The 13713-nt window shown below is 49.2% G+C and overlaps 1 protein-coding gene across 1 annotated transcript in view; it reads left to right on the plus strand.

Moving 5' to 3' along the window:
* LOC141994189 (BTB/POZ domain-containing protein KCTD16-like) overlaps nucleotides 1-13713 on the plus strand; it is a 57082-nt gene that overhangs the window by 16093 nt on the left and 27276 nt on the right. Inside the window, exon 2 of the mRNA XM_074964364.1 lies at nucleotides 4044-4100. The gene's annotated coding sequence lies outside the window, so the exon portion shown is untranslated. The remainder of the gene's footprint in view (nucleotides 1-4043; nucleotides 4101-13713) is intronic.

Here is a 13713-nt window from a genome sequence, read left to right on the forward strand (position 1 = left end):
TCCCATCGTTGAACTGGGCGAACCGCTGCCTGCAGCCTGATCCCTCTCTAGGAGTATGGTTTCCCAGGCTGTCAGCTTTTCCACTGCCGCATCCTCTGTAGCCTCTCCTAGTTCACCCAAACCCTCTCCCTCTTTTATGGGCTTTGATCCCAGGCTTAGCATTGGGACAGGTAACCCATCCTAGCCCGGATGGAGCCATATTAGCAGTTTCTCCCCTCACTGCTATCTGAACTCCTCTGAAGCGTTGAACTTGAGGATGTCACTGTACTACCTTTCCTGCTTCTTTCTGCAACAACCCCTTCTTGGCCCCCCTTAATTTAATTCTATGCATTCAGACAAGCAGGGAAACTGAGTCACACAGACTAGTCATAAAAAAATAGACATTGTCCCACTTTGTCACGACCATGTCGTGCACTTGAGGGACCCGGACTTCAGTGGAGACTCCATTGACCTCAGTGAAGCTGCACTAACAAAAAACTGTTAAAACCCAGCAGAGAATGAGGCCCGTGGACTCTTCCAACACATGTGGCCAGATCCTTGGCTGGTGTAGTTTGAAGGAGACCCGCTCAGTTCAGTGGAGCCATGCTGGTTTACCCCAGCTGGGAATCTGGCCCATGCTATCTAAATAGTTGTGAGACCATGGATTATGTGTCAGAGGTTTTGTTTAAAACATGGATTAGTGACCAGATGGGTTGTAGCAGCGAGAGCCCGTTATATAAATACATATGAAGGCAGGGCTTTGAAAGGACTAATATTTAGCTTTTAGGCTGAGACAGATTGTGCTGCTCTGGGAATATCTATGTAGGGAAGTTTGTCCAACGTTATATTTGAAGGAAATTATTGCAAGTGCAAGGCACTAAATTAAGAGCCCTGGAGACGGAGTTCATCCTACAAAAGGACAGCGCCAGTGGCAGGCCAGGCTTCCCTCAGAGTGTCCCTGCCAATGTCCTCAGCCCTGCCCTGGAGGCTGCAAGAGGAGGTCAACTTCTGGGGCCTAGTCACCTCTCGGCCTCTCTGCTGACACCAGCACAAGGGGCCCAGCTGTGCCAACAGCTTTTGTGGCACCAATACTAGTTCACTAGACAAGGTGTGGGAAACAAGCTGCAGACTCGGTGCGGTCTCATTTGGGTGGAGGGGCACACCTGTAATTGGTCAATTCAGTCTGGAATTCAGGAGTGCTCCTAAATTCGTTGTTGATGCTGAGTGCTCTCATAGCCTTACACACAGAGGTGGCTATCTACCGTCTCTGGTTGGCTAGGAGAGTCTCCTCCTTGTGAATGATGGTCTAGCCTTGGTTACACACATCTCTTGAGTGGATTACAGCAATGTGCTCTACCTGGGCATGAAGCCACCATTTATGGACCTTCATCTAGTTGAGAATGCTGCAGCACACCTCAGCCACACTGGCTACTGCAGACCCATCAGCCCTGTCCTCTCTGCTCTACGATGGCTTCCCAGAGAATGCTGAGTCAAGGCCTCGATCCTTATCTTTAAGGCACTTTGTGGCCTGGGCCTAGGGTACCTAGAAGATTGCTTGCAGCTCTGGGATGAGGATTGCGGTCGATGGCTCCCCACCTCAGGTGCAATAAAACTCTACCACAAGGGTAAATTCACCTGTGCCAAAGACGGAGCTTTCCCAAGGCCTGTCTGACACCTTGGAATGAACTCCTCCAGGAACTAAGGGCCACCACCTTCAGTTCCAAGGGCAAGATATAAGTCTTTGACCTGCCTTGGCTAACAAACACAGAGCAAAGTGCATATTTAAAACACAAATCAAGAAAAACACCTTTCAAAACAAACCACTCCACTGCACACACAATTCTTCCCCCTGGGGCCAGGATGTGAGAGAGTGAACCATTCATGAGTGGGGTTAGCAACATCACTTAACGCTTAACCAGAAGGCACTGAGATACAGCAGTGATGGTGGCAGGATAAGAACTTCTATAGAATAGAAATGTTCTGAGTCCCCACAGCCCTTTCTGTGAGCCATCATATGGCAGGGGCACTGGAACAATTTGTGTAGTGGGGGTGCTGCGAGCCATTGAACCAAACTGTTAATCCTGTATAGAATGGAAACCACTGGAGCACCCCTAGTTCCAGCCCCTATGTCAGATGGTGACTTCGGACACCACCAACCCAAGCCAGATCTAAACAGGTGAAAGGCCCCTACTTTCCTCACCAGCCTCCGAAGGTATCTAGTCCCCCTGTTCACCAGGGGCACTTTGTGGATGAATTTTCCTGGTGATACGTGGTGCTGCTGCTGGCGAAGTTACTCTTCAACTGTCGTTATATCATGACAGATATAATTGGTTGGAGATTTTTCAGTGAGTCCCCCACCCATCATGGATTGGAGTCACCTGTCAGGTCTCATTGCCACTTGTGAGTGTTGAGCTTGGAATGAGAGAGAACTGGGGTCTGCAGGGGAGGTTAGAGATCATTCTGGCTCTGTCTGGTTCCTGAGTGAGATGAGCCCAAGCAAAACCCCACAGACAAACATTCAAAGCTGGACTCAAACAGTGTAGTCTAGTTCTGTCTCCACGGCTAGACAAATTCCACCCCCTCCTGGACCATACCAAAGCATCTCAGCTATGAAGTTACAGACATGACATCATGGGAACAAACTCTAATTGGCTGATCATACAGCCAACTGTATTTGTTATAAACAATTCCGCCAGCTCTGACTCACAGATAACATGTTTACAGTAACAGCAGGTACCTGGAGCTTGCCATGTTTCTCCATCCCTAACCATGGAAAAAAATCCTCTCCTAATGTTCTTAGAACTACAGGAGACTAAGACTGCTGTTCAAAGGGCCATTCATGTGGATACACTGAAACAGTGGCACCTTCTCTGGGCTCTCCCTGTTAGAAGTGCTGCTTGTGAAGGAGGTAACTGCAGGAGGAGGTGAGTCAGAAGAAAATCGCATTGTGCCATGAGTCACGTGGTAGGCTATGTAATTTAGATACCTGAGCTACTCACAGATATGTACTCAGTGGGCTTACTGGGCCTCAAGGTGTCCCTGAGTCTAGTTGGTCCTGGTGATGTATTTAAGCTATGGAACCATTGCTTTTGTTTTCTCTGTACTGCACCATTACATTTCTAAGACCTTTGCTTGTGTGCATGGACTGTAGCCATTTTGTCTTGGGAATGGCTGCAGACGGTTAGAGGGGAGACGCAGACAGTATGTGTGTGTGTGCTCTCTCTGTCATGGAGACTTTGCTTTTGTTCTTTCTTATTGTCCTCTTCCTTAACCTATAATGAAAGCCATTTCAGATGGGAAGTGAAGGGTTGCTCTGGGTGTATGGGAAGAACATAACAGGGTTGGTGAAGTTGTAGCACAAGGGGACAGTCAAGGGCACCCATGTGACACTGCTTTCCCAGGAGAATTGAGCCTTGCAGAAGAACTTGCCTTTGGCTCGTGCATGAAGGCATTTCCCTGTAGGGCAATAACACTTTTAGTTGATACAAGCTATAACCTTCCTCGTTACTGTCCTCCTCCTCAGTTCATTTGCGTACTGCGTTCCTATTGGTTACAATTAAGTCAGCTACAAATTAAGTTAGATCTGTGGCACACAGTCAAGCAAAGCCATTATTTAAAGCCACCGAATAAAAGTCCATTAACTCAAGCCTTGAAAATCAGTGTTTGGAAGGTGTCCATGGACATCACTTTAACTACAGTGCTGAGGTGGGTCTGAGCTGCAGAATTCCGATCTGGATCCATGTTGGTCCTTGGTTTGTGCTTCCCTACTGAAATGGTATGAATACTCCTGGAGGTGAGCATATTCCAGAGAGATTATTAGAGATGTTTCAAAAGAAGGCCATGGCTCTTGAAACATAAAACATGGCTGACTCTGCTGCAAGTTCATGGGGAAATATTGTCCCTGAAAATGATTTTTAATGGGAGGGGATCATTGTGGAATTGTTGGGGTTTTACCTAATACTGGCCAAATTTGGGAGCCTGTACAAAGAGATGTTACAACCAGAGCTGTAGAGTGATGCTGGTGGCAACTCAGAGCAACACATTCTTTTTGCTTCTTACTCTAGGTTCCGGAGCCCGAGGGCAAGGCTCAAGGCAGGTTTCTGGACACTTCAGCTTCCCAGGTAAGGTGCAACATAAAGGAGTGGTATTGTTCTGGGGGAAGCTATTGGAGGGGGGTGAAGGGTCAGTTATGGTATGGAGAGGGCTTGGGCTGTAGGTTTGGGTTTTTGTTGTGAATTTCATGTAGATGAAAGGCCATGGCTGGAGACCAAGTTCCTCTGTGTCTCTACTTGGCAGGTACAGCGTGAGTGGCAGCAGTGTAAGCTTTCCTAGCCATATTCCTCATTGTCATACTCTGATGAGGGGGCTGGAAAAAGCGGGTCAGATTTCAAGCAGGACCTAGTTTGGTGTGACACCTGGACCTGGAGCCCAGGAGTGCAACCTGGTGACTGGTTGCTCCTGGACAAACACAGTTCTTTGAGCATGTAACCCTGGCCTCTTAGCATGTGGAATAAAGATCTCTCTCCTGCAACTCCACCTGCGACATCCCTTTATTGCTAACTAAGCAAACCTGGACTGCACTTGGCAAGACCTTCTCTGGGAGTATAAGAGGGTTTCTCTGTCTCACTCACTGAGGCTCATTCATTCCTTGGTCTCTTTGCTTAGACTGTCAACAAGACAGTAACTTGGTGGCTGTTGTGCTGATGGTGTTTGTCCAGCTGTCCTCTGTGGTGTGGGTGTGAGTGTAATCCTGGTTCCATTGAAGTCAAGGGGAGTCCTACCATGGGCTCCAGAGAGGCCAGAATTTCACCCACAGAGTTTGTGAGCATGCAGGGGGGTGTGGACGTGAGGGCAGGGATTTCTGATGCTTCTGTCATCTGCTAGCCAGTCTGAGGTGTGTCCTCCAGTAGGGACAAGTGGGGTTTGTAGTTTTGAGGTGTAGAAACATAAGCCATGGGCTAGACCAGGGGTGGGCAAACTACGGCCTCTGGGCCGAATCTGGACTGCGAGCCAGTTTAAGCCGGCTTGCGAGCCTCATGATGTGGCTCGGCCCTGGTTCAGCGCTCCCGCCAGGGCTCTAGGTTGTGGGCCGCACCAGCAGCTTGGCCCTGCTCCGGCGCACCAGCTGGGGCACTGGGTCGGGACCACATGACGCGGATCGCCCCGATCCAGTGCTCCAACACTCAGCTCGGCCCCGCAACGGCCAGGGCCCGGACCACGCAGCTCGGCCCCGCTCCAGCTGGGGTGCTGGGTCGGGGGCTGCACCAGCGGCTTGGGGCTCCTCTCCTGCGCTCCACCACTCGGCTCGGCCCCGCTCCGGTGCTCCAGCCGGGGTGCAGGGTCCAGGCCGCACCACACTTGAGGTAAGCGCTGCTCAGAGCCTGTACCCCTGAGCCTCTCTCCATGCCCCTGCCCCAGCCCTGATCCCCCTCCTGTTCGCCAAAACCCTCGATCCGAGCCTATAGCACCCTCCTGCACCCCAAACCTCTCATACCCTGCACCATCCCAGAGCTTGCACCCCCAGCCAGAACCTGCACCCCTTCCCACACCCCTGCCCCAGCCCTGATCCCCCTCCCGCCCTCCGAATCCCTCGGTCCCAGCCCAGAGCACCCTCCTCCACCCCAAACTCCTCATCCCCAGCCCCATCCCCATCCCAGAGCTCACACCCCATCCCACACCCCAACCCCAATTTTGTGAGCATTCATGGCCCGCCATACAATTTCTATTCCCCAGTGTGGCCCTCTGGTCAAAAAGTTTGCTCACCCCTGCGCTAGACTGAGACCATCTCACTTGTTCTACCTGTAAAACGGGCTGGGTGTGAGCTCCACTCTCCAGATGGGAAGGTTGAAAGATTTAACCAAAACTGCCATTTGTCTAACTGCCATTAACTGAACCTGCCCTCACTTCCCAACTAAAGTTTGGAAGTTGGGTTTTGACTCAGCCCTGAAGCTTGTCTGAGGGGGACTCAGGATACAGGCAGGTGGCACTGGAGGGACAGGTTGACATGGTACACTGGAGACTGTTTTGATTGCTTCTTGATTAGCGTGGTTAGGAAAGGGAGGTTAGCTACTGTATGGTAGCATGCAAGATCTCTTGCCTCTCAGATGGGTCCTAGTGGTGGTCAGAGTACTGCCTTTTATGGATGGGTGGTAGATTTCCCCAGCTGGAATTTCCAACATCTCTGCTAAGGAGGGTCCCAGGTGCTCTGTGATGTCCAGGAAGGGTGGGGATCTCAGTCACATGGGGGTGCCCGGATTAGTCTAATTTCAGCACTCCCAGATGAACACAGCCAAAGGATTTTGATCATAGTGAGTTTTACTTGCATTTGAGCCTGAAAGAGAATGCAAAGCAGATTTGTCCCCTCTGGGTCTGGGTTTGTGGTGAACACAGCATCCTGGAGCCATGAGGATGATGACTGTGTCATGGCACCAGGGGTCTCGGTCAGACCAGATACTGTGCTGCAGATGTCTTGAAAAAATTCCATGACTCCAAAACTTAGGTGGGGTTTGCTGGCTGCTAGCCAGGCCGGCTAGAGAATTAGAGACAGCTCAAGAGCAGCATTCTTGCTTGGTCTTTAAAAGATGAGAGGGGAACACAAAGAGCATATGCATGATTATATCTATGACTGGAAGCACTGGCTAATGGCCTGGAATCTGTTTTGAATTAGCTTGTCTCCCACTTGGCAGCATCCCAGTGCGCTGGCATGACTCGCCCCCCGGGGCTGGGCTCAGACAGTGCTCAGCTCCCATTACAAAGAGCGGTCTGTGTCAAGCCCTTCACTGCAAGATCTCTGCCACTTCAGGAGTGTCTAACCCCAAGTTCCCAGGCACTCACAGCAGGTGCTGGGTTCCAAAACTGAAACAATGCAAAGAGGAGATGGAAAAAAGATACATCCATTGTCTGGAAGGGAGGTTGTCCAGCCCTGGACCCGACTTGGTCAGGCTTTACCTGGTCCAAGATCTATTGTCAATCTGCAGTCCAGGTCTCAGACTCTGAATAAGAATGGGGAGAAAGACAGAGAAAATGAGAGGAAGGATGGTCTGATGGTGAAGATTGTGCCCTGGTACGCAGGATGTCTGCATTCAGTTCTTGGCTCTGCTACAGCCATTCCATGTGACCTTGGGCAAGTGCTTTTGTCTCTCAGAACCCAGTGCCCAAATGGGATAATAATGCTTCCTTTGTCTATTTAGGTTGAGCTAGGGCCTGTCTCCTCCTCTGTACACTGCTAGCACAGTGGGGCCCTGATCTCGATTCGGGGCCTCGAGGCACTGCTGAAATAAAAATGAAGTGTTCTATTTGTCCAGATGGACTCTTTAATGAAGAAGAGGCCAGCTGAAAATGTGGCTCATTGTAATAGAACATCTGAAGAGAGGGATGGCCTATACTAAACAATACCCGAGCACAAGGGAGAGCTAGCTATAAAGTGTCATCCATGGACCGTCCAGGCCCTGCAGCAAAAAGTACATTTTTCTAACCTCCCCTTTGAAAACGAGGCAAGAAGCACCAGTCAACTCAGATGGCGTGCTGAGGAGACAACTAGAGAAGCACAGTTCAGTGGATGGGGAATGAGATTACAAATAAGAAAAGCTGGGTTCTGTCCCTGACTCTGGCCTGCTGTATGATAATGGTCCCTCCTTGCCTCAGTTTCCCCTTCTGCAAATTGGGGATCATATTACCGACCTGCCTTTGTTGAGTGCTATAAGATATATGTAGTAAAGGGCCGTTATGAAAGCTAAGTATAATTAACTTGCTTACACTGCTTTAGTGGACTCGCTCCTCATTTACACCAGTACTGGTCAGACCAGAATTGGGTCCACTGAATTTTTAAGTAAGCACGATCATTTGGTACCCAGGGACACAGCATCTGGGAATCCTACCTAAACACAAACAGATTGGGTACAGATTGCCGAGCAACACTTGTTTGTTAGCATCCTTGTTCCCCATTACAGAATCCTGGTCAAACCCAGACACTGAGCCCTGGATCTCATCAAACCCACCGGCATTTGATGGGCCCTCCACTGAAAATGCTGTCAGGAAAGTCTAATTCCCATAGCTAGCAGCAGGAGCCACCCGGCAGCTCTTAACATCCTGAGCATAGAAGGCAAAAGGGCAGCCCATGAATTATGAAGACACTAACTAGCATTTTACGGTTCCAAGGCCATCACTCCCAGTCAAGGAGTAAATTGGATTTGATCTACAGCCCACATGTAGGTTGCACACAAGGCATTGATTAAAGAGGGAAAGCTGGGCTGCAGAGCCTCTGCGAGGCTCCCTAATGGTGCTGAAATCACTGTCATTAATGCACAAAATCGCTTACGTATCTATAGCACCTTTCATCCCAAGACACAAGCGAGCAGGAGTGGTCTTGTGGTTGAGGTCCCTTGCCTGGGACACAGGAGATGTGGCCTGAATTCCTGACTTTACCATGACTCGCTCTGTGACCTTGGGCAAGCTGCAGGGGCCCAGATCCTGAAACCAATGGGAGTCAGGTGCGTGAATACCACTGAGGACCTGAGCCTGGGAGCTGGATTTTCCAGAAGATCTCCATATCCAGAAAGTCCCCTTTAGCACAATGAGTAAATCAGCACAGCTGCATTAACAGAGGTGTCCTCTGTGCACTGGTGAGTTTCGCTCCACTGTGTATGTTAGAATTGTGCTCAGGTGTAAATTACAGTGACTGCAGATTTGCGCACACAGCCACAGTAACTCTGAGCAAGCTAAGGTGTAGGGAGTAACACTGAAAGTGCAGCATATCCTGGGTGGCAAGAGAAACATGCAGAGAGCCCTGGGACTTCAGTGTAGCAAAGGGAGGGCAGTTCCAACAAAGCCAGGCAGATGGTATGCCAGTCTCCTCCATAGGCGTGAGAACTAGGGGTGTGGGGGGTGCTGCAGCACCCCCAGTTTTTGTGCGGGGTCCCAGCCCCACGCCCTGGGGTCCACTATGGGCCCCACATGCGGGGTCCCGGCTCCCACCAGACCCACGCCAAAGGCTCCGCTCCCGGACCTGAGCTGTCAGAGTGCCTCCATTCCCTACCACTATACTATCAAGGAACCTGTGAAAGTTACAACATGGGTCACAGTTCAGCCTCTTGCATATTTTGTTTCCCCTCAGAGTTAGCAAGATATGCTTGCATTGGGGTATTGGAAATGCTTGTGGGAAGTTGTGCTATTCTGGTCAGGTAAGAAATACTATGAGAATAGTAGCTTCTCTTGGAAGGGAAATCTGAACAAACCCAACTGTCAAACTTTCTTCTACAGCCCTGCAATGCAGGTTGGGGCATTCAGGCTGACTAATTGTATGGCACAAAGAATGTGCTGCCCTGTGCAGTGTGGTGGTAGGGAACTTGCGGGGGGTGGGCACTAGTGCATAGAGGTTTCCTGTTAAATGTGGAGATAGTGGAACCTACTTATGCAGGGTTTAGACGAGAGGCCTTCACTGTCCTTTCTCTATTTGTTGTGCTTTAAGAGCCTTCTTTTCAACGTATATGGAAAGTGGAAGTGTCTTACAGCTATAAACCTGCTTCCCCTAACATGCGAGTTGGCTGGTGATTTTGGAAAGAGGACTTTTCCTCTCAAAAGCTGAAGTGGCAGCTCAAGCCTGGACCTTCATGTGGGGACCTGGTTGCTGCCGGAACAGCACTCAGGGCTCTGTTCCTGGCCCTGCACGTGGGGTCCCGGCTGCAAGACCCGCACCTGGGGCTCTGCTCCCGCCCTCTGCTGTGGTCTCAGCCTCAGCCCCCTTACCCATGTCCACATCCCCCCTGCTCCCGGAGCCAGCTCTGGGGAGAGAGGGCACGGGCAGGGGTTAAGGAGGGGGTGAGGTAAAAAGTTTGGGGACCACTGACTTTCAGCACCCCCACTGTAAAAATTGTTCCAGTGCCACTGGTCTCCTCTGAACCTGGGCCTTGCAAAGGGAGGAACATTTTCCAAAGGTGAAACCTGTATGAGGAGCCAGTTTGGAGTTGCTCATCAAGCCATTTCCTCCAGGTTGATATCTAATGGCAATTAAGCCCAACTTTCTCTCTCTCTCTCTCCGTTTATATGGCCCTTCGTCGTCCAAATATCTGATTACCTCCCAGCCATTAGCGACTTTACCCACACAGTCCCCTCAGGGAAGTGGACAAGCATGAGCCTCATTTTACAGATAGGAAACTGAGGCAGGGATCTATTAAGTAGAGCTGATCAAAGAAAGTTCAGCAAAGCAGTATTCTGAGGGAATTCTGACAATACTGCAATAGCTCATTAAGATTATTATATATCATGTACTACAAAATAAAAGACACCAACCCAAAAAGGAAATTTGGAGGGAATTTTCAGAGAATTAGGAAGTGTTTGGTTTTTGTTCCAATTCGTATCCAAATCTCAGAATCCTCTGACAACCAGAATTTCCACCCTCCACTCAGCTCTGATATGAAGAGAATTCCATGAAGTCACACAGGGAATCTGGAGCACAGCAAGAAACTGAACTCAGATTTCCTGCCTCTCATTCCAGTGTCTTAGCTATAAGACCACCCATCTTACAGCCATGGTAGCCTCTCCCATGAATGCATTTGGTCAGAGAAGCAAGTTCAGCCAGCTGGATTTGGGAGGAGGCTCACTGCATTTCATCCTCTTCCGTGTTGGTCAAGATCCAGTATCACAATGTGACACTGGAATCACGGTGGACTTGTGCTATCGCAATGTTCCATCATTGTCACATTAGGACGGCATGTCCCCGCTTCAGTCATTTGGCAGGATCATCTAAACATCCCCTGGGATGGCTGAGATGGCAGGATGCAGTCAACTAACCTTATCGACTTAATTCTGCTGTGGCTTTCAGACAGAGCTGCCTCTCTATCCCAGTTACCTGCAGCAGGCACTGAATTATTAACCTGACATCTCTGCTGAGATGAGGTGGAGGGAGGAGAGGGAGCTGTAGGAAAGATCTCCTGTAAGGCCGTGTCTCCTCCCTCTTCCCCAAAGTGTGCAAAGCCTCTATTACAGATTCATTAATAGCAAGGCCCCTGCCTAGCACTCAGTAGGTCAGTACAGCCTCGGCAGGGACCTCTCCTTTCCTTCCCCCTCCAATCCTATTAGTATTAGAGAGTGGATAGCGCTATAACAGGAAAAAAGTCCATCTCGGAGCAGCACGGCTGACGGCTTGACTTTTAAATCTTTAATAAGCATTAGCTTTAGCAGCAGCTCCGATGTGCTGGGGAATGGCATAGGAATGGAAGCCTAACCGGTGTGCCTCGCTGTTTAGCTGCTGAGAATGGGTCAGGGCCAGGTAGCTGGATGTGTGAACAGTGGACAGGAAAGCTCATTTATTCTCACAGGTGTTTAGGGGGGCTGAGCACAGTATTTCTGCATGGCCGGCCTCTACAATTCCATTTAAACCCTTCCCTTCACGTATCGGCCATGACCTGAATTCGGGGCCGCGTTTTCCTTCCAGAATGACATCACTGCAGCTGCTTTCCGCTGCGCCCCTTGCACGCCTTCTGAGGTCATTGCCATCCACCCAGGAAACACAACTACATGATCTCAGGGCAATAAAAAGAGGAACCGATTTGCAAAGCTGTTGTTTGGAGATTAATTTTCTCCACCCCCATTCAATTCCCATAAGAGTTACCTGGAGTGCAGTGATATTACCTAGCCCTTTAGTGTTTCATTCTATTCTGGATTTGGGAGCTCAAACAGTTTAATTTGCATTCTTGAAATTTATAATGACCCTTTTCATTTGAAACAGAGATTGAGGGACAGATGGTGGCTATGCAAACATTACCAGCCTGCATGGGTGATCAGTGACGTGGGAGGCATAAGGGCCATGTTTATGGCTTAGGGAGGAGTTTGTAGATGGAGCAAATGAGATTAATTAAAATAGACTCTAAAAGCGCTGCGCTTTGCACTTGTTGTCACTGGCAGTAGGTGCTGCGCAAACTTGTACTCTGCTGCCCTCTAATGGATGGATTATTTTATTCCTGCCCATGTCTATACTGGCTCCTACAGGTTGAGCTGGTTGTGGGGCACGGCTTAGTTGTCTGCACATCGTACTCATGATATCCATGCTTCTTACATCTAGAAGTTCTAATTGACTCAGCCCTTTGCTTTTTGGAGATAGACGCATTCAGTCCCATCCCATCCTTTCCGTTCGCATTTGTGTCTAGCTGGTGCAGATGGGCGTGGAGGATTCCTTGACATGTCTCCTAAGAGATTTCTGATGTTCTTGACCAAACCCATCCCTCCCTCCCCTAGAGCAGGGCTGGCTGCAGTTCAAGACATGTTCTTAAAACGCATTTCCATAAAAGGGGCAAGATTCTAATATAGGGCCGTTTCCCGAGAACATGCAACTCCCATTGACTTCCATTAGAGACGGTAACACAGGACTGCGCATAGCTGCTAATTAGCTGCTATGTTAGCTCACCAAGTAGAGGCCTGTTGGATTGGAACTCAAGATCATCATGAGTCCTATTCTCGATGGACCATATACAGGTGGCATTAAGTGACAGTGAAGTCTATGAGTGGATGTGGCCATAGGTCATTACAGGGTGAGGGTCAGCAGCTGGACTGAACTCTTGTGTGCCCCAGGTATTTGTACTGAAGATGAGCAGTATGCGTGCGTGTGTGTGTGTGTGTGTGTGTGCACGCTAGAGCCCTCGGCTGGCTGGAATATTTCAGAATCGCTCATGTGAGCAAGTGTTCCCTCTATTGACTGAGTTAAAGAGACCACTTAATCCCTTCGAGATCTGTTTTGGAGCCAAAGATCATGATCATAGTCCTCTCGCTGAGGCTGCATGTGTATGGGTCAGCTGATGACTTTGGGAATCTGTATATAGGCAGCCATGGATTGCTTATACAGCACATCTCTCTGGGGAGGAAACGGGTCAGACTGGGGAGAGTGTGGTGGTTCAGTTCCAAGCTCCGCCCACAAAATTAGCTCTGCCCAAAATGTGTGTCACCAAAGTGAGACATCACTCACAGTAGATTGTGCAGATGTTCAAAACATGATTGTGCTGCTCTGTGACCTATGGCCACATCCACTCATAGACTTCACTGTCACTTAATGCCACCTGTATATGGTCCATCGAGAATAGGACTCATGATTGTGCTGCTCTCTGAGCTCCAGTGGGTTCTTGAGCTTGGCTCCCCCCTTAGGGTTTGAAAATGCCCATGGGCTTGGCTAGGCGCTTGTGTGTGTGTGGGGGAAATAAGTGGCAGCATCCTCCAGTCATCACCAAAATGAGCCGTCACTTGCATTCATTGTGCTGATCGGTGACCTCCATCTCATGAGCAGTGAAACAGTTAATAGATCTGACATCTGCTCTGTCGTCACTGGGCACACAGGTTAACACTAGAGCGGATTGGAAATCAGAATTTTTCAACCATCTCTGACTCCTTTAGTCCAAAGAGCAATGTAATGTTTTTGGCGCTGAATAGCCCAGGTTCCATCCCTGCCGATGCCCAGGATGTCCGTATCTATGCAGCCCTTATTCCTTACCCTTAGCCTTTGCTTGGGCAAATCTTCTGTTTAAAGCAGATCAAAGGTTTGTTGTCAAGACCTTTCTTATGATGGAAAATGGCTTTTTGTTCAAAAGGAAATTTTTCTGTGGAAATTTTCATTTGGGTCAGAATTTTCTATTTTACATTTTTAAAAAATGGAAACTAAAACTGAGAAATGTTTAGTTCAAATTTTCATTTTGGTATAAAATTTGTCATTTTTCACCCTTGATTTTCAGTACTGTGTTCCACTGTGTACTG

The sequence above is a fragment of the Natator depressus genome, chromosome 9 (genome assembly GCF_965152275.1).
Source record: "Natator depressus isolate rNatDep1 chromosome 9, rNatDep2.hap1, whole genome shotgun sequence".
Classification (NCBI taxonomy): Eukaryota; Metazoa; Chordata; order Testudines; family Cheloniidae; genus Natator; species Natator depressus.